At 39.3% G+C, this 20454-nt stretch overlaps 1 protein-coding gene across 1 annotated transcript in view; it reads left to right on the top strand.

Annotated features, from left to right (window-relative positions):
- The first annotated feature begins 13614 nt into the window (after positions 1-13614).
- Positions 13615-20454, top strand: part of LOC116504209 (urotensin-2 receptor-like) — a 32412-nt gene continuing 25572 nt past the window's right edge. Inside the window, exon 1 of the mRNA XM_032211093.1 lies at positions 13615-13716. The gene's annotated coding sequence lies outside the window, so the exon portion shown is untranslated. The remainder of the gene's footprint in view (positions 13717-20454) is intronic.

Below are 20454 nucleotides of genomic sequence, written 5' to 3' on the forward strand. Positions count from 1 at the left end.
TGATCCAGGTGTGCCTTCCATGTCCCTTGCGAGTGGAAAAGTACCCCAAGGTATCTAAATGTTCTAACTTGTTCCAAATTATGTCCTTCTATTTTCCAGGAGTATTGGCTTGGTCTTTTAGCAAAAACTAAATTTTTTGATTTATCAAAATTAAGGACCAGCTTGTTTTGCCTGCAATAGCCGAGTGTTGCCCTAATTGCTCTCTTCAGTCCTACAGGGGTTTGTGAAATGATAGCGGCATCATCAGCATATAAGAGAATTGGCACTTTGCATTGTGTTAGGTTAGGAGGATGGAAATCAGGGTTCTGTAAGAGATCAATCAGAGGATTAATATAGAAGTTAAAGAAGGAGGGGGACAGGATGCAACCCTGCCATACCCCTTTTTGTACCCTTACTGAGCCAGTTAAACTCCCTTGGGGATTACATCTCACTTTCAAGGTGGAATTGGCATACAATTTTTGTATGAGGAACAGGAGATGTTTAACAATAGAGGTGCATTTTAATTTCTCCCAGAGGGTGATCCTGGATATTGAATCAAAGGCCTGCTTAAAATCAAGGAAGGCCACAAAAAGAGAGGATTTTTTTTTAATATGTGTATTTTTGTACTAAATGGTGGAGTACCAAGGTACGATCCACCGTAGATCTTCCTTCTCTAAAACTGGCTTGTTGGTCTTTGATTATTCCCCCTGAAATTAGCCAATCTTGAAGTTTATAATTTAGGTGTTTGGCATACAGTTTACTAATAACGCTTAGAAGACTAATGGGTCTATAGTTGCCTGGGTCATTTCTATTACCTTTTTTATAAATTGGTATAATAATTGCTACTCCCCAATCTCTAGGCATATGGCCTGTTTTGTCTATAAATGTAAACAGTGATGCTAAAAGTGGAGCCCACCAACTGGCATTCCTTTTAATTATTTCTGGCAGGATATTATCAGCCCCGGGTGCCTGATTAGCCTTTAGGGCTCCAATCAACCGAGATATCTTTTCTGGTGTAACAGGGGGCCAGTAAGGAGTTTGGTCCAAACTAGCTTGGTTCTCCTTGGTTACATAGTTAGGATCTGTATAAAGCTCCCTAAAATATTCTTCCCAGGCATGAATCGGAACCTGATTTGTTGGGGGTAGGGGAAGTTTTCCCAATCCCCTGGTGATGTACCAAAAAAGAGACATATTTTTTGTCCTGACTGCCATAATTAGTCCTTGCCAAGACTCCTTCAGAGCCGCACTTTTCTTTTCTTTTAGAAGGTTCTTACATTGTGCTTTCAGCTGCTTTAAGTAGTAAGTGTGATCCTCAAAGGGGGCACTTTTACTTTTCTTGTATTCCATATATCCTTTTTAGTTGCATGCAATCTCTATCGAACCATTTTTTGTTCTTTGAAACCAGCCTTTTGGAGTGAGCTAGTGATCTGTTACTGAGAACCGAATTCAAATTTAAAATTAAGGATTCAAACCCCTCTAGGTAAGATTCTCCACACTTATTTCTTAGTAGAGATGTACGTAGCTCTATGGTTTCAGGGGCTAACATCCATTTGGTAACTTCCTTAGCGTTTTTCTCGTTCCATTTAATTTTTACCTAGGTATTTTGAGTCTCTAACCTGAGTAGGTAGGCTGTGCCTGCCCTTAGAGATTTTGGATGTGAGAGTAAGGAGTATTGTATTATGATCACTTTCCAGTCGCGAGTCTACCTCTATCTTCTATAAGAACTTCAGGAGGTCAAATGATATTATCCAGTAATCAACTGTGGATTTTCTTCCTGCTCCCCGATATGTATATTCTGCTGGAAAGTCACCCCATGGGGACCCATTAAGGATACAAAGATCCAAATGTACAATCATTTGTCTTACACACAAACCTGCCCGATTAGCTTTAGAGTCTTTAAATTGTCTGGAATGCAAAGATTCTCCTGTTACATTTTCATCATAATGAATCTTAAAATGACTAAATAATGCTTGATCATTTGGTCCCATTCTAGCGTTTAAGTCCCCCCCCCCCCCTATAATTATTGCAGCTTTGGGGAAATTGGCTGAACAGCCAAAAATAAAATCTTCTATGATGTCCCAAATCTTGTTAATCACATTATTCCTATTAAGTGGAGGAATATAGATATTAAAAAGCAAAATCTCCACCTGTTTAAATAAGAGTAATGTAGTTACAACCCATGGCTGGAAAGGTGGCAGTGGTACACATTTACATTACAAGGATGTATTAACTAATGTCACAATACCCCCTTTAGCTCTCCCCCACACATTGCTTGGGACAGCCGGGATTGAGTTAACCCAATAGCCATCTAACTGAATCTCTGTGGAGGCCCAGGTTTCCTGCAAGAAGAGGATGTCAAATTGTGATATATAGTCAAAAAAGAGTTGGTCTTTTGATGGAACAGACCAACCTGCTATATTCCAGGTTGTAAGGGAAAGTGGGTCAACTTTTGCAGCTCATCAGGAAACTTGATTTATACAAAGGTACATTGTCCGGTTGTTTCCATGGATTGAGATGTCATCGTACACCAAATTGGCCTAGAGAATCAATGGCACTATCTCTTTCACCATTAGAGTGGCCACAGAGACAGAAACTGGCAGCCCACTCAGAAGCAACCCTAATATTTCTTCCAACAACACATGGGGTGAGGCCTTCTCTGCTGGCTCTTTGGAGGACATGGTAGCCACCTGCACCATTGAGACCATCCTGTCTCTTATGTGCATAATTGGAGTGGCAGGCAAGGTCTACACCTTGGTTGTGATGTGCCACTATATGAGGTCCTCTGCCTCCATGTACATCTACATCATCAACTTGGCCCTAGCAGACCTGCTCTACCTTCTGACTATCCCTTTCATTGGGGACTTATTTCATTCAGGAATGGAACTTTGGAGATCTATCTATCTATCTATCTATCTATCTATCTATCTATCTATCTATCTATCTATTTATTATCTGCAGATAGATATAGATATAGAAATAGATATAGAATTCTGCATATTGTTTGTTAGCCATGCAGAATCCTTTTTTGTTCCAATTTTAGTTATAAGAATTGGCTTTATAGATGAAAACTCTATTGGATGGAATTAAATTTTATTTACACATAACAAGGTTAAGTTCTAAGTTTCTAGCATATGGTTCTGCTTTGACCTTACTTAGATGTCATTTCAACCTGATATCTGTGAATTTTTCAGAAACAGTCACAAGACAAAGGCACAGCTTTCATTCACACTTTTATAATCAATGCAGTGTTCGTTCCAATTCCATGCCATCTGTCTCATGTCATATCAAACATAACACAACATTTTTAGGAGTGACATGAGGTAGAAAAGCTCAGGCTTAAAATAAGAAACATTTGCCCAACTAAGGTGTTTTTTTTTAAGAATCCAAAAGGAGTACATTATCTTCTGAAATGTTTATTGCTGCTGCTGTTCAGTTGTTCAGTCACTTTTGACTTTTTGCAACCATCTGTCAATAACAGCTTCTTTGAATAACTCGTACTTGTGCCATCAATGACAGCAGCTAGCACCTTTGTCTTCTTCACGTTCCCTTTGATTTTTCCAAACAGGAGGGGCTTTTTTCATGACTTCTGCCTTTGCATTGGGCATCTAAAATATTTAAACTTTAGCTTTATTTTTATTCTTTCTGGTTTATAGCCTGATTTTACTTTCTCTCATATTGGATGATTAGCTCTTCTTGGGCATTTTCCCAAGTTTCAAGGTATTATCATTTTTGTCCAAAATCACAGTTCAAAGGCATATTTTTTTCTTTATCGGCCTTTCTGCTGGTCCAGCTTTCACAGACATAAAACTGGAAAAAGTATGGCTGTTACAATATGTACCTTTGTTATCAATATGATTTTCCTGTGCTTCAGAAATATTTAAATCACATGTTGAGTCATGATTAAGATATGGTGTTATAGCCCATTCTTTCTTATACACCAGTTGTCTGCAAATATCCATGTATTAATATATATTATATTAATATCTTGACTTAATGTGCAATATAAACTGATATAATGAAATGCATAAAACTTGGTTTTTTGTATATATCGAAAAGAGAGGAGTAAAGAGAGTTGACGGCACGAAGGCATGATGTGCGATCTTGGTGTTCTGAGATCTCAGTTGAATTCCTGCTGCTGGACGGTCCATTCGGACCTAAACTGTCCTGCAGAGATGGTGATTGAGAAGGGTACCTCCTGCTGATCTCAGGAACACCACAAAGTTCCTGAAAGATCCAGGAATAGCCTTTTTTTCCAGCAACAGAAATGCAGCTAATGAAGCTGCTGAAGTTGGGACAGCTCCGGAATGGGAAGAAAGTGGAAAGAGAAAGTGTGTCGAATTGGTGAGGAAATTTTATTATTAGAGGAACAGACTACCCAAGAAAAAAAATTAAGTTAAGTTATTATTGAAGACAAAAAACTGTAGGTGGCGAGATTGATCTGCATTGAACTTAGTGTGTTATCCAGTTTCTAATTTCTTTTTTTTCATGGATAGAACCTTTGCAGGGGCTCCCTACTTTTTAAACTGAATGGATTAATTATTATTTCTTCTTCTTTTTTCACTTTTGCTTATACCTATGGATTAAAATTCTCCTTTATTTATAATGCTTGATTTGGTTGATTGGATTGTTTTTGATCTCCATTTAAAGGGGTTTTTTCTTTCTTAACCTTGGAATATAAAGAAGAAAATAAGGATTACAAAGAGGGTTGTAACAACAGGAGGAAAAGCAGTTACACTGCCACTTAGAGGCTGGAGGCTGGATACATTGTTTTTTCTTCTTTCTCTTTGATCACTTGAGATTCAAGGTTCTTTCAGCTTGTTTACTGACAGTGATAGTAGGAAGAGCACAAGTTGTTTATATAGGTGCCTTTTGGAAGTTCTATCACTAGCTATTGGAGGGAAGACATCATTTTGACTTGAAAGATAATAAATGAACCTGTTTAAAGTTTATTAAAATAGCCTTGAACCTTTTAGTGGCAGTATCTGCAAAATTGAAAGAATGGCCCAGTAGGAAAAAGAAACTGTAACATTGCAAATAATTATGTTTGAAATTCAAAATCTATTAGTTGTGACAGAGAGAATTGAAGAGAGATTGGAGAATATGGAATACAAAGCAGAAAAATCTGATGGAGAAACTGAGGATGTTTACCAAATGAAGAAAATGGAGAACAGAGTTCAAAAGATGGAAGAAAAAATGAGCAAAGAGATAAGAAAACTGTGGATACTGACAACAAAGTGAGTGTGGTTGGTAATGGGAAGAGCAGACTATGGAAAGGGGAGATGGATGGATTGGAACTCTACCCCAGACTTCAAAGCACAGAAGAAGAAAAGAGAGAAAAATTGACAGAGATAAGGAGAGAAATCTTGATAGAAGCACTAGCGATAACCAAAGATAAGCTGATGGCAAGAGCAGATGTTGGGTTTCAAGCTTTTGTGAGATACAAAAGGAACAGCATGTTGCCAAGGGAGGTTTGTACAAGATTTATTAAGAAAGTAACTAGAACATTAATGTTACAAATGGCAAGAGATATAAGACCGTACTATTGCTGGAGGGATACAGGTTGATGCAATGAAAATGTATAATAAAAATTAAGCTAAATTTAGTTTACTAGTAGTATGTATAAAATGAAGCGACAATAGCTATAGTTAAATAATGATTAATAATGATAACAATACATATAGATATATTAGTTTGATAATATGAAATTTCATATAAACAATATATGGAGATTATGAGAGGAGGTTTAAAAGCTTTATCTAGAATATGTTATAAAGATGTATTATGATTGGATGATTTTAGGATGATTTAATGGAATGTTATCATATAATCCTATTCTAGATTTTGAATACTATATATAAAAAGACATAAAAACAATTATAATTAAATTAAGGTTGAGATATAATAATTGTGATATACATGAATATAGGTGAATTTAAAATATGTGATTTGATATGAAAAGCAGGTGGTGACTATGGAAGAGATACATGGAAATACTGTAACCAACTTACACACTTTCTACAATTTGTAATGGAAGATGGGTTTTTTATTTTTATGTTTGTCCTTGTTCAAAAACAAATAAAAATTGTTTGTTTGTTTTTTAAAAAAAGAGAGGTTTGAGAATTTGAGGCAGATTTTTGAAAGAATGGCTTTAATAAAATCTGCAGGAGGCGGAAAGGAAATTCCTGTATAAGAATCTCATTACATGGAGTAATATCTCAGTTTTCATCACAGATACTGGCACAGCAGCAGGGGTGGGTGGGTGGGTGGGTGGGTGGGTGAGTGAGTGGGTGGGTGGAAGGAGGGAGGGAGGGAGGGAGGGAGGGAGGGAGGAAGGAAGGAAGGAAGGAAGGAAGGAAGGAAGGAAGGAAGGAAAGCACATAATGGATGAAGTTTATTTACTTCCAGGAATTAAGATCTAATGAATAAACTGCAGGATTATCCATATTCAATCCATATAGAATCCAGTTTTAATTCAGTGAGGTAACAAACTTTCTATGTCAACCTTAAGGAACAATGTTACTCTTTTACAAGGATCAAGGTATAGATATTTGGACATATACAGCTGTATGGATTAGACCAAAAAAAACCAGGAAAAACATGTTGTGTCTCTTTCAAACAGATTTCTTTATTGTCCCATATCTTTAGGTAGAATCTGCCTCCCTCCTGGGAATCCAGACCAGTGCACCCCATCACAGTACTGTATGCAAAAAGTTTCAGTCCTTCAACCTATATGTTTAATAACTTCCTAAATGAGCAGACATTGAGTCAGCAACAGACAACTCTGCTAGCTCAAGAGTTTTGAGAGAGGAGGGGAAAAACCCCTGACTACTGTCTTCATGATATAGATGATTTTATGCATCTTGATCCTGTTCCCATGACTGACACAGGAACCATTATGATCACAATACACTGATAAGGGAGCCTCTTGCTTCCTTGTCAGCAGAAGTAATCGTCTGGAAAACCATGTCTTCAGTATTACAGTTATGGCTTATCAACTCCTCTTGCTGAACTGCATTTAGTTTAGGACTGAAATGATTCTGATTGCTCATACAAATGAGGGACTGGAACAGGGATGGATTCTTTTACTGCTGGTTTGCTCAGGGATGCACTTTGCACACATGCATGCTTCACATGCATGCTCATGCACAGTAGGTAAAAAATTGCTCTGTGCATGCACAAAAGCAAAAAACAAGATAGATAGAACCGGTTTGGATGTGTGGATGGCTGAGTTACTCTGGCTTGGAATATAAAAACAAGGACATTGGCTGTGGAGTCTGGGATAGAAAGATGCCTCTGACATGTGAGATTTCAGAAGAAATGCAATTATTGTTGATTTTAGAGTAAGACTTGGATATACAGTATTTTTTATTTATACTTGTACTACCGGAAGCCTTTGGTAGAAGTATAATTAATACCAATGGAAGTCATTCTTTTTCTTGCTTTTTTACTTACCCCTTTCTTCTTTTCTTCACACTTCATCTTGCATATTGACTGATTCTTTTTTCTTCTTTTTCTTCATGCTTTTGAAATTTAATAAACTCATATATTTTTTTAGAAAAAAGATGCTTCTAACACAGAGAATCTGTAGCTTTATCCCTGTAGATAGAATCATTTGTATTTCTATAACTATTATAAGCAAGATATCTAACTGATTGCACAGACAATGTTAGTAAGTACACAATTCCATAACTGCCCAAAACTGGAAAAAGGCAAAATAAGCAACATATACATTAGTTAATTATTTTGTGCCTTGTGTTAATTTTCTGAATGTTTTCCTTTGTTTCACTTTTAGCAGAAACTAGATAACCTGTGACCCATTGGGTCACTGCTCAGAGATATTTCCTTACATAAACAGAAACAGACTGACCACAGGCGGGCAAAAAAGCAATGGGAGCAGGAAAGGCTTCTTCTTGATTTCCCCACTGAGTTTCTTCATGGGAAGCTAGCAGGAGATTTGAAAAATCCTTCTCCCTCGCTTCTTCCCTTTTCCTTCCTTTCTTTTTTGTCAGCAGGTATGGAGACCATGAATGGAGATGGAGCTGATCAAGTGGTTGGTTTGATTATGTTTTTGCTGCTCTAAGGAGGGCTGCAGGGTTATGGGGTTTTGTGTTGTGATTTTTTAGTATTGTAAACATCTCAGAGTCATCTGCATGTGAGTTGAATGGCTATATAAATTTGTTTAATAAATAAATAATAAAAATGTGGAAATTGGTTGGCCACTGATTTTTCAGAGATGCTTTAAAACTTTCCACATTGTCTAGCACTGGGATTTTCTGATAGGCTCCTTTCTAAATAGGAATCAGCCTGATTTGCTTAGCTTTTCCAGATCAATCTAGGTCAGCTGTTATTTAGCTAAATATGTTGAACATGCATCCCAAAACACTTGCAGAAGATGTCAGCTGTTTATTACACTGCTTTTCCCATTTGCTGAGTTTTCATGGGCACAAGATACTTGGCTGCCAAAGGCAGAGCAAAACATAACCCCTAAATAATATTGATGGCACATTTCAAATTAGTGCTTCTCGACCTACTGCACCAAACTCTAATAAATCTTCATTAGTGGCAACTGTTTACCTGTTTGTGAACCCAAGATGTCCTCCAGAGAAAGTTTCTTTGCTTATTAAGAAAAGAAAAAAAAAACAGAATGACAAATCCAAGTTGAAAATATAGAGGGGTTTTTTTTGTTTAAACCATGACTATGTAGAAAAAAAATATTGATCTCATCTCCATTATTGATATTCATAGTGAACACATCATCATTTAATGTGTTCAAAGAGTAATTCATGTCATCCACAATAAATCCAGGATATCATTTTTCTCCATTTCTTTACAATGTTTGATAAATCTATATTCTAAATGTTTTGCTGAATTAGTTCCATCAAAGCAGGGGTGATATTCAGATGGTTCTCTCTAGTAGCAGAGAGGGAGGCTCTGCCCACCTGCCCCGGCATAATGCATGAGCATGCTCACATTTGTGAACCAGTAGGGAAGGTAAGCGAATATAAGAATCTAATATTTTTAGACCATTGGCCATTAATTAGTTCATATTGGATATTCCAACACTTTATTGAAAACGTTTTGCAACTGATTCATACCCAGCATAGTAATGCTGTTTAATTATCTTGTAATAAAAGGAGAAGATTTCATTTCAGGGGTACAGATACTGAAACTGTTAATGAAATTCTTACCTGGGACTCCGGGCACAGATGATCAAATCTGGGAAAAACTAAAGAGCCAATCAGGATCATTTTTTTGCCCCAGAGGTGGGCTTTTCAAAAGAAGAGTTGGGTTTCATTGTGCTTTTTGTCTTTCTTTTACTGGAGGATGCAGACTATTTTTTCCTCTAAGGCTGGCTGAAAATTGGGAAATAAAAGAAACCATAATATATAGAGATCTGGATTGGTGAACAGAGCTATCTACAGCAAGCTAGATGTAGATCTCTTTACTTTGTGGGCTTTGATTTGAGATGTGGCATTTCCTTTTCTCTGTGTGTGATATTCTGGCCAAGGGAACAGTGGCTGAAACTCCTCCTCCTCCTTTCCTTTCCTTTCTTTCTCTCTCTCTCTCTCTCTCTCTCTCTCTCTTCATTTTATCTCCCAAGCTCCTTTAATTTCTTTCATCTTGATAAGAATAACAAAGACTTGCGTTCTTCATGACTCATTCCCATTCATTATGGGAAGCAGTGTACATCTGCCACTTGAATATAGGTATACTCCCTTATCTCCTCCCAAGTAAACCAGGACTGAAAAGGATTTATTTCTTTATTTATTCGTGTGAAAAGTGGATAGTGGCAGTATCACTAGAATGACTTTCTGTAAGACTAGTGAGGAGGGTGCAGTAGAGTGCAGATGGTTGTGAGATTTCCCTCATGGGAAATACAGGGGACCAATATATCTATTGGTAAATGTATATGTACACCCCATTACACCTATCAAAAAGTACTGTGGAACAATCTAAGAGTAAAGATCAAAGTTTTACTTGTATTCCAGCATTGTCCTGAAATCTTTAATGGTGAACCTAGTATATGGTGGATTATTCAAAATATTCTTAAAAAGAGGATAAAGTTCATACCCCAGCTGTTCTTGCTAGGTATAATTACAGACTGTACAGTTATAGAGACTAATTTGATTCTGAACTTAACAACGGCAGCAAGATTGTTGGTGGCACAGTACTGGAAGAAGGAAGAATTGCCTACTATTCAAGAATGGACGTTAAAAGTAGTAAACTTAGCAGAGATGGCCGAAATCTCAGCATAATTGAAGGACCATTCAGATGAGAAATACAAGCTGGAATGGAGAAGATGGCTTGACCACATTCAAAATAAATATCGGACTAAGAAATTTCAACTAGCTTATGAATGAATGAACAAGGAATGTTACAATTTATCTAAAGTAAGCTTAATAAAAGGGGAGTTAAAGTACAAGAGGAGGTAGGATGCTATAGTTGGTTAGCTTATGTTAGTGTATGATTGTTAAATGTTTATACCCCGTACTTTGCTCTGGGAGGTTGGGGGGAGGGAGGGTTGGAGGGGGGGCAGGGTTGGGGCGGAGGGAGGGAAGGGGAAGGGGAAACATTTGTAAAATCTATTAAAACTCTTTAATAAAAAAAAATGGTGAACCTAGTCTGTAATTATGAGTAAAAGGAAAACCAAACTGTTATCAAAATATCAGAGGGGAGGTCACAAAATCATTGCCTACACTGATAATGCTTTTTGAAATTGATTGTGTTCTATAGAGAAATAGAAGTTAAAATATAAATCCAAGTGTAAAGCTGAATATCCAAAAAGTTGCTTACCATCAATCATTACATATGAATTGTCATTCAGTTAAAGAAAATATTTGGGAGCTGACTTTTCCATTAAAACGTTCTTAACAACCTATCAGTTTGTTTGAAATTAGGTAATGTTACATGGGAATGCCACTGAGTACATATCTCAATTTTGAATGAAAATAAATCATCACAGCTGTCTTACTACACAGAAACTGAGTTCCTCACACATCCACAGTCACATGTTTCGAGCAATGGACATGTATTCCTACATTCCCCGAGAAGGTTAAAAAAAAAACTATTGAAAACAAAATAATGGGCTATAAAGATGAATATGTCTGCAGGCATTATTGCTAAAGTTTAAGGGTGCCATCATTTCGAAGATTAGGTATCCCTTTGGAAACACTGCTTCTCTGCTGAGTTTCTACCTGTATGGTTATATTTAATCAAGCCTCTCTCTTTTTTAAATTTCTCTTTCATTTTACTCTAGTCCCTTCTCTTTCTTGTACAATTATCTCTACCCTTATGACATCTATTCTTTACTTTATTTTGCCCTACTTTACTTCTTACTGTGCTTTTTCTGCTAGGAATGAAAAAAGAGTAGGAGAGAGGGATTTTAATTGTATAAATGGGGTCCTTTATTTTACAAATCATTAATTTTAATCAGTGGAAATCCATTTGCTTAAGAGTTTTTGTCCTGGCTCTCCCCTTTTGGGAATATGACTTCTAGCACTTATAAATTGATTCAGACAAATATGCTTGTAGAAGGGCATCAAACAGTCATGCCCATGCATTTATTGAGAAGGACAATTTCTCTTGGACTGGTTTCAACTGGCATTAGTGACCCTAGGTTAACAAGATGCAAACGCTGGTCGTGTTGTATGTTTATATTGTTCTGTCTACTCTTTTGTGGCCTCTGTAATATCCATCTCAGGATTTTAAATGACTTTTTCAAAGCAATTTCCCAACCCTAACTATAACCTGTAGGTCCCACTCTTTCAGCAAAACTTCATTCCTGGTAAACCTTCCTTCCTAGTGGAAATTGCCAGCTTATTCCTTTTCCTAGGAAGGACAGAAAACAGAATGTAAAAGGACTACATATGCTAAATAATCTGTAATTCTAAAAAAGGGTTTTTTTTTGTGTAAAGTCCTTTTTATTTTTTTACATTTTCATTCATTGTATGACAAAGAAAGTAATAGGAAAAAAGCAAGAAAACAAGATGCTAATAGACTAGTTGATATTCAAAGCAAAAGTAATTATTTGCTCTTACAGCTAAGTACATGTATTTTCTTAATTGTCTTCTTTAGGACCAAAACATTTGTATATCTAATTCTGGAAATACTTCCTTTATCTAAAAGAAAACTCAAAAAATGCTTTTATCTTGTTTTAAAAAGAAAGTATTTCTGAAGGAAAGTAAGTAATCTGAGAGTAATACCCTCATATATTTCAAAAGTTAAAAAGCTTCAAGTATCATTTATTTTGCTCCTCAACTATGGGGGAGCTAAATTGCACATTCCGGAAGTCATATATTAGGACTAGTGATCTGCTATAGTAAGAAGCTATAGTAAGAATTCTCTATTAATGTCTTTTTCTTTTTTAACCTCCTTTAGGAGATTTGCAAACTCTTAGAGAGGAAGAAGGTTGTTGCAGAATTTTTGTTCTGCACACACTGTTGCCTAGAGGCTTTACAAGACAACTCTATGAGGCTGCACAGAGGAGTCACATTCAAGCACCAATGATACATATCTTCTGAAAGGCATCCGCAAGATATATACTACACAGCAGTGGTAGGATTCAATTTTTTTTACTACCAGTTCTGTGGGCATGGCTGGTAGGCATGGCATGACTTGGTGGGCATGGCTTGGTGGGTATGGCAGGGGAAAATATAAAATCTCCATTCTTTCCACACTCCAGGGGAAGGTTACTGCAAAATCCCCATTCCCTCCTGATCAGCTGGGACTCGGGTGGCAGAGAATAGATGGAGACGGGGCCAGTCAGAGGTGGTATTTACCGGTTCTCCAAATTACTCAAAATTTCCACTACTGCTTCTCCAGAACTGGTCAGCACCTGCTGAATACCACCTCTGCTACACACTCTGTTAATGTAGCTTTCATTATACATGCAAGTAGTAGAGCAGATTTTGAAACATGGTCTCAACAAACGAGAGATAGTCTGTGCCATAATTATTCCTGAGAATTGGTTTGGATGGACCTTGTTGGGGCATGCAATTTTAGCTATCCATACTATGGTTAATCTGGATCGTCTGACATATGCTTTTTCTCTCTGAATAGACCATGACGATGATGTTCAGGGTCTGAGGAGAGCTATCATTCCGTTAATAGAAAGCTTTAGTGAGTCACAGTGGTCTGGAAAGTCACCCTGGCACTAATCAGGTACCTGAATAATACAGTAGGAAATGTGACATAATATGATAGGGAACATGACATTTTAGGCATGTTCAATTAAAATGCTGATTTTAAATTGTGCTATGCTTTGCTCTCTCATTCATGACATTCAAATGTCAGTCATGGCATTCAAATGAAACATTTACCTATCTATAAAAGGACAGGTTCCTGCATTGTTGCAGGGGGAAAAAGAATAACTACTTGTCATGCATCCTATGCTCCTAGAAACTGATTTTTCTATACAATGATGCTGATTGGCTTCTGACTCTAAACCTAATCTGACAGGGAAAGTTTGCACGAGTTTTCATTTCCCCTGATAGCATAAATAGTCTAACCTAAGTATTAACAGACATTCATTAAAAAATTAAGTAGCACACACATAGAGAAGTAAATGAGTTTGGGGACTTATATTTAAGGCTGCTTTCTTATCGTTCTACCACCTTATAGGAGGATATATGAGAACGTTTGCTGGTGGGGGATTTCTGTCCAGTGGATTAAGTATCTGCCTATATGATTCATAGCTCCTCATTGCCTCCTTCAGGATGTTCCATATGAGAAATAAAGGTACAATGTATACTTTTAATTTATTAATTTGTATCCCATCTTTATTATTTTTTGTAATAACTCAAGGTGGCAAACCTATCCAACACATATGCTCTTATTTTCCCCACAACAACAACCCTGTGAGGTGGATTAGGCTGAGAGAGAGCAACTGGCTCAAAGGCACCCAGTTGACTTTCATGGTTAAGACAGGACTTGAACTCAGCCTCCTGCTTTCTATCCTGGTGTCTTATCAATTAGACAAACTGTTAGCACTATTTTTCCTAAACTGAATTGTTTAAGATGGAAAGTAGGGAAGTGACAATCTAGAGGGAAGGCCTATGTCTTGTCCTGTGTAGTAAACTTTAAAAACAGTGTCCAACACAGTAAATTTAAATAAAATAAAGTTTTAATTACTTGAAGAGCCATGGTAGTGCAGTGGTTAGAAAGCAGTATTGCAGGCTATTCTGATGACTGCCAGCTGCAGTTCAGCAGTTCAATTCTCACAACGATTCAAATTTGAATCAGCCTTACATCCTTCTGAAGTCAGTAAAATGAGGACCTTGACTGCTGGGGCAATATGATGATTCTGCAAACTGCTTACACAGGGCTGTAAAGCATTATGAAGTTGTACATAAGTCTAAGTGCTTTTGCTATTTCATTTATTAAGACATTTTAAGTGGCAATGGCTAGGAAAAATGGATAAGACAAAAAGAAATGTAAAGTTTTTTACATCTACAATCCTCCAGAGTCCATTTAAGCTAACACCTACTGCTTCAATGACTCCATCCAGCCACCTCATTCTTTGTCGGCCCCTTCTTCTTTTGCCCTCAGTCTTTCCCAGCATTCTCCAGCGAGTCCTTCCTTCTCATTAGGTGGCTAAAGTATTTGAGTTTCATCTTCAGGATGTGGCCTTCTAAAAAGCAGTCAGGGTTGATCTCCTCTAGGACTGACCGGTTTGATCGCCTTGCAATCCAAGGGACTTGCAGGAGTCTTCTCCAGAACCATAGTTCAAAGGCCTCAATTCTTTGGCGCACAATCTTCCTTATGGTCCAACTTTCATAGCCATACATTGCATACAAAGTGAGATATAAATTAGTATTTAATCAAATATATAAATACAAATGGCAAAAGCTAATCAAACATTTCCAAAATTTCCAGAAGATTCTGTATTTCAAAGCTTTAAATGTACATTTGCTATTCTGAAGAATATATTTTCTTAAAACTCAAAATATAATATATATAGCAACTATACCGTTGTTTGTCATCATACAAGTAACTTTTATCATTAATGAAGTTATTTGAAAAATGAGGAAAAGAGACAATTTATTATTGTACTGATCAATTTTGAATTATTTTATGAGATTCAGCTGAATATAAAATTTATCAATAAAACATGAATTGATTCTAGCTAGGATTTGCTTGTTTATTCATTTTATATCTGTTCTGTTCAGACTCCAAAGGCACCTCCTAGACCTTTACATTAGAATAGAGGATAAAAGCATAAAAATTAATAAATAACCCAACAAGAAACAGTAATACAATAAGGTTCCATTTTTCATTTGACAATTTCTTTTATCTCATTCTAGCTCCAATCAAGGTTAAATTCTCATCTACAGATTCTGGTATTATATAAACTACTCAGGTATTACAGAGATATCATTACTATTGTCTACTCTGAGTTCATTTCTTTTTTTAAAAAACCCCTATTAAATGTCAGTTCAGGACATAAAGAATTCTGTGAGCAATTTCATAGTTAAAGCAAGCACTATACATCTGGAAAAGGTCAGATTTAGCAAGGTAGCTGTTGATTTAGAGATACACAACAATTTTTTTCTCCATTTCTATTGTTTGTTCTGAATATCTTTACAAAAGAGAAATAACTCTAGTGCCTTTGGACATTCATCCACAATGAAAATGGGGTTGGATTCAATGGCTTAGCTGACCCCTTCTACTCTATGAACATAGTTGGAATGGACAATATATTTGTCATCAAATAAGCTCTGCTTCAAAAAATCTTACTGGTCTATTAAAGATGGTAACAGTATAAACAACTTTCCCCCCCAAGCGTACCTTGAAGCCTTAGGTATATATGAGAGATTAGCTGAATAACCATGCTCTGCTATGAAACTATGTGATCTGACTTGATAAATTGACACTTGAAAATTAATGAGTAGTTACCACTGACCTCTCCTCTCCCCTTCTCTCCCTCAGCTTGCCCCACAGAATCCCCCCTATCCTATCCTCCTCTCTCTCAGTCTTGTCCCACAGAAGCTTCTCTTCTCCTATCCCCCTTCTCTCCCTCAGGCTCCTCCCACAGAATCCTCCCCTATCCTATCCTCGTTCTCTCCCTCAGGCTTGCCCCACAGAAACCTCCCCTATCCTATCCCACTTCTGTCCCTCAGGCTCCTCTCCAAACTCTCAGCCAGCAGGTCATGTACTGGCTACACCCATGACCACGTTTTCAGTTTGGGAGGGGGAGTAGAACATCTAACTGTTTAGCATCAGAGCATGTTAATAATAATGTAAGAAATACTTATGCACTGGTTATTTTGAAAAATACAAAAAGTCTTCACTCAAACTAAATACCAAACAGAGTTACGTGAATCCAAACACTTAGCTAAAGGCTTCTCTCAATGGTTACACACAAACAGAGAACGTTGACTTCTACAACCAGGGCGTGGCACCATCAGTCTTTTTATCCGTATGAGAAGACTCTAACGAGCAACAGCTGCTTGTTATCACCTCCTATGAGTCCTCAATTGTTCCTTACGTTGGTCAGCTCTTCTCCTACGTGCATCCCGAAACAACTCACAGGAGGGTTCTTTGTCAGCCTCTCTTGTCTCCTCCCCACTGACCCAAGGCTCAGTCATTACCTGGGGACTAACTAGTCTCTTTGAGCTCTGCTCAGCGTCAGACCCCTGTCCAGAGCCCTCCTCCTCTTCCAAGTATGACTCATAGGGCCCCTCGCTGTCAGAGTCTGATAACAGCTCTCCAGCCGAGCCACAACACACACACATATGGTTGTGTGTGTGTGTGTGTGTGTGTGTGTGTGTGTGTGTATACATACACATATATAAAAGATATAGCTTGGTGATTATTTCCTATAAATCAAAGGGTGTCCTGCTTTGTAATTTGAGCATGGGAAAGCTCCAATTCCATTCATCTAATCCTTTTCCCCTTGGAGAAACAAATCTTGACAACTCACATTAGAGGTAGGTCACTCACATTCAAAGGTAGGTCACCACCATCATTTTCCATAAAAGATCCTGGGAGTCACAGTGTTATTATAGCAGCAATCAGCCACTTGGAATGTAAGGAAAAGAGGGAGTGTCCTTAAAGGATAGGAGGAAAAGCCACTACCAGGGCAATGGTCAGAAAGAGAGGCCTGAACATAGGCCAAGTGAGTAATGTAAGAAAGCAACATAAGGCAATCCTCTCCTCCAGGCAGGCGTGGGTTCCTCTCGGTTCGCACCGGTTCACACGAACCGGTTCGTCAGTGAACCCGGAAGTAATTAACTTCCGGGAACGCCGGTACCGATCCTGGCCCGTGTCGGTGCAAAGCACCCTTTTGCCGGCGCGGTGCAGCTCACTTGCTCATTCCCCCGCCCATCCGCAGCTCGCTCCCTCGCTCCCCCGCCCGTCCGCACTAAGCCCAGCCTGCCGCTCACTGATTGGCTGGAGTCCAGTCAATCAGTGAGCGGGCTGGAGGCGAAGCGAAGCTTTTTTCATGCTTGACCTCCATTTTAAAATTCCCTTCAGCCTTCGCTTGCTGCTTCCCCCTCAGGTAAGCAACAAAGCCCCAGCAGCGGGACTCGGGAGGCTTTGGGTGGGTGGCGGCAGCCCAGCTTTCGTGAGGGAAGGCCTCCAGCGCCTGAAGCTGGGTGGGGGGGCGGCGGTAGCAGCAGCTTTCGTGGCGGTGGCGGCGGTAGCAGCTGAAGGGGGTGGCCTAGCGTTCGCGAAGCTGGGGCCGAAGCTGGGTTTGTTTGTTTTGTTTGTTTCCCTTTATTTGTTTGCTGCCCTTTTCCCTGGGGGGACTCAGGGTGGCTCACAGTGCAAAAAGGGGGGGGGAAGGACAAACAATTTTCCAACATGAAGACAATACAACATATTAAAAAGAAAACACAACAGTCACACAATTCGGGTGGGGTTAGAATCTTAACCCCAGGCAGCCGGGACAGCCAGATCTTTAAAGCGGCGCGGAAGGACTGGAGGGTGGTGAGGGTCCGGATCTCCACGGGGAGTTCGCTCCAGAGGGTCGGAGCAGCCACCGAGAAGGCTCTCCTCCGGATAGTTGCCAGTCTGCACTGGCTGGATGATGGAATTCGGAGGAGGCCTAATCGATGCGATCGTATCGGTCTAGTGGAGGTAATTGGCAGTAGGCGGTCTCTCAAGTGGGGGGAGCATTAGCGGCGTTAGCGGCGTTAGCGGCGTTAGCGGCGTTAGCGGCGTTAGCGGCGTTAGCGGCGTTAGCGGCGTTAGCTGCTGAAGTGGGGGGCGGCAGCCTAGCTTTCACGAGGGAAGGCCTCCAGGCCTTCCCTTGCAAAAGCCGCGGGTTCGCATGTACTACGCGGCCAAAGGCGGGGGCGTTAGCAGCGGCGGCGGTAGTGGCGGTAGCGGCTGAAGTGGGGGGCGGCGACCTAGCTTTCACGAGGAAAGGCCTCCAGGCCTTCCCTTGCAAAAGCCACGGGCTCGCGTGCACTACGCGGCCAAAGGGGGGGGGGGGGGGGGGGGGTCGCGGGGCAGCGGTAGCGGGGCGGCAGTAGCGGTGGTGGCGGCATTAGCAAGCCACTCCCATCCAGTCACATGGGTGGCAAGCCACGCCCACAAAGGAGGCCACGCCCACCGAGTAGGTTCGAACAAATTTTGAAACCCACCCCTGCCTCCAGGTCACATGAAAATAAGAGGCAAGGGGAAGCACATTCAGATTTACATTATTCTGTTATAATAATGAGTACAATAAAAGTTGTACTGGCTTGTATAACATAAGTTTCTTGAACTATTTTACTTTGCAAGCTAATACTGAAGTTTCCCAGATCCTGAACTATGCTGCAGAAATTTAGTAGAAAAACTGCTGAATTTCATCAGCCCAACCTTTTTTGAAATCAATTAAATGGAGATAGAAAATCAACCCGAAGGATTCTTTTAAAACTATTTTTTAAAGGTATGATTGGAGATTTAGTTTGCTTTCACTTCTTTTCCACCGTTGAAACCCTGAAAATTGTGTGAAATGTTTCAGTTCCACAACTACTGATGGCATAATCACTTCAACAGAAGGAGTGCATTGCCACCTTGAAGATTGCTATGCTGAATTGCAATCCCAAAATCTGTAAAAATTGCTCAAGCTATTTCTGCTTTTGACTGAGAAGATTGTAATTGCAACCCAAACAACTATTGCTGATAGGTGGTTTAAAAATGTAAATCATGTCTATAAGATATTTATAAAAGGTCAGCTCCAATCTGTTAGTTATAGCTGTATTCCAGGAAAGGAAGGAAGGAAGGAAGGAAGGAAGGAAGGAAGGAAGGAAGGAAGGAAGGAAGGAAGGAAGGAAGGAAGGAAGGAAGGAAATCTAATGAAGTAGTTGTAGTCCAGGTGTCAAATTCAAGGCCCAGGGTTCGGATCTAGCCCATGGGGTGCTTAGATCTGGCCTGCAGGGCCACCCTGGAAACAGTGAAGGACCAGCCTGCAGTGCTTCTGCCAGCAAAAACAGAGCTTCAGTTTTGCTAGCAGAGGGTTGCAGGAGGCCATCACAGTTGAAAATGGAGCTCAGGAGCCTGTTTTCGCTGCAGAGTGCTCGGGCTACCACTACCACAGATGTCATAAAAGGCAGGCTGAGATTTAAGATGCTGAGAAAACAGGAAAGGGAGAACACAGTGATATGGAGGAATTGATTAACAGTAAAGGGAGGCTCTGTTGTCTCTCATTTCCATCTGTTTTCTGTCCATCAACAGTACTTATTTTTCTCTCTTTCAGAATCCTCCCCTTCCCTTTCTGGTCTCTAAGCTCATGAGCTCCTAAGTCTAACCATGTTCCTCCATTTAGTTCCTCCAATCTAAATGCACTGTCGCATTATCTATTGAGTGGTTGTCAACACAGAACCACCAATAACATATGCAGAGGAATCCAGTTTACCAGAGAAGAAAAAACCAACTTACTATCTTTCCTGGACATCCTGATTAGCAGAGATCGTAATAGCAAACTAGAAATACAAGTGTCCACAAAAACTACCCCATGCCAACCAAGTGCTCCACTACCAAAGGGACAACCTAACTCCCCACAACAGAAGCTGTGTGAGAACTTTATTTAGATGAATACATCTTTATTTAGATAAATGCTGCAATCCTGAACAGCAGAAAATGAAAACAGAGCATCTATACAACATATCCCAACAAAATGGATATCTACACAACTTTACCAAAAAGTGCCTGACCACTCAACCCGATATAGCGCAACCAATGCAAATCCTAAAAAGAATACACTGACATAAACCAAGAGCATCTCAGAAACCACCAACAGATTACAATAACCGCATGGAATCGACATAGCACACAAGCTAATTATAAAGCCCTTCAAAACATCAAAAGACCTATCAGCCCTAAAAGAAAAATGAGGAGTCATCTATAACATACAATGTAACGACTGCAACCGCTACATAGGACAAGCAGACAGAAGACTGGTAGAATGCATTCATGAACACCAACTAGCAGTCAGAAGACATGATGAAAACTCTTTAATTTTACAACATATAGATTGAACCAAAG

This window comes from Thamnophis elegans, chromosome 2 (genome assembly GCF_009769535.1).
Source record: "Thamnophis elegans isolate rThaEle1 chromosome 2, rThaEle1.pri, whole genome shotgun sequence".
Taxonomy (NCBI): Eukaryota; Metazoa; Chordata; class Lepidosauria; order Squamata; family Colubridae; genus Thamnophis; species Thamnophis elegans.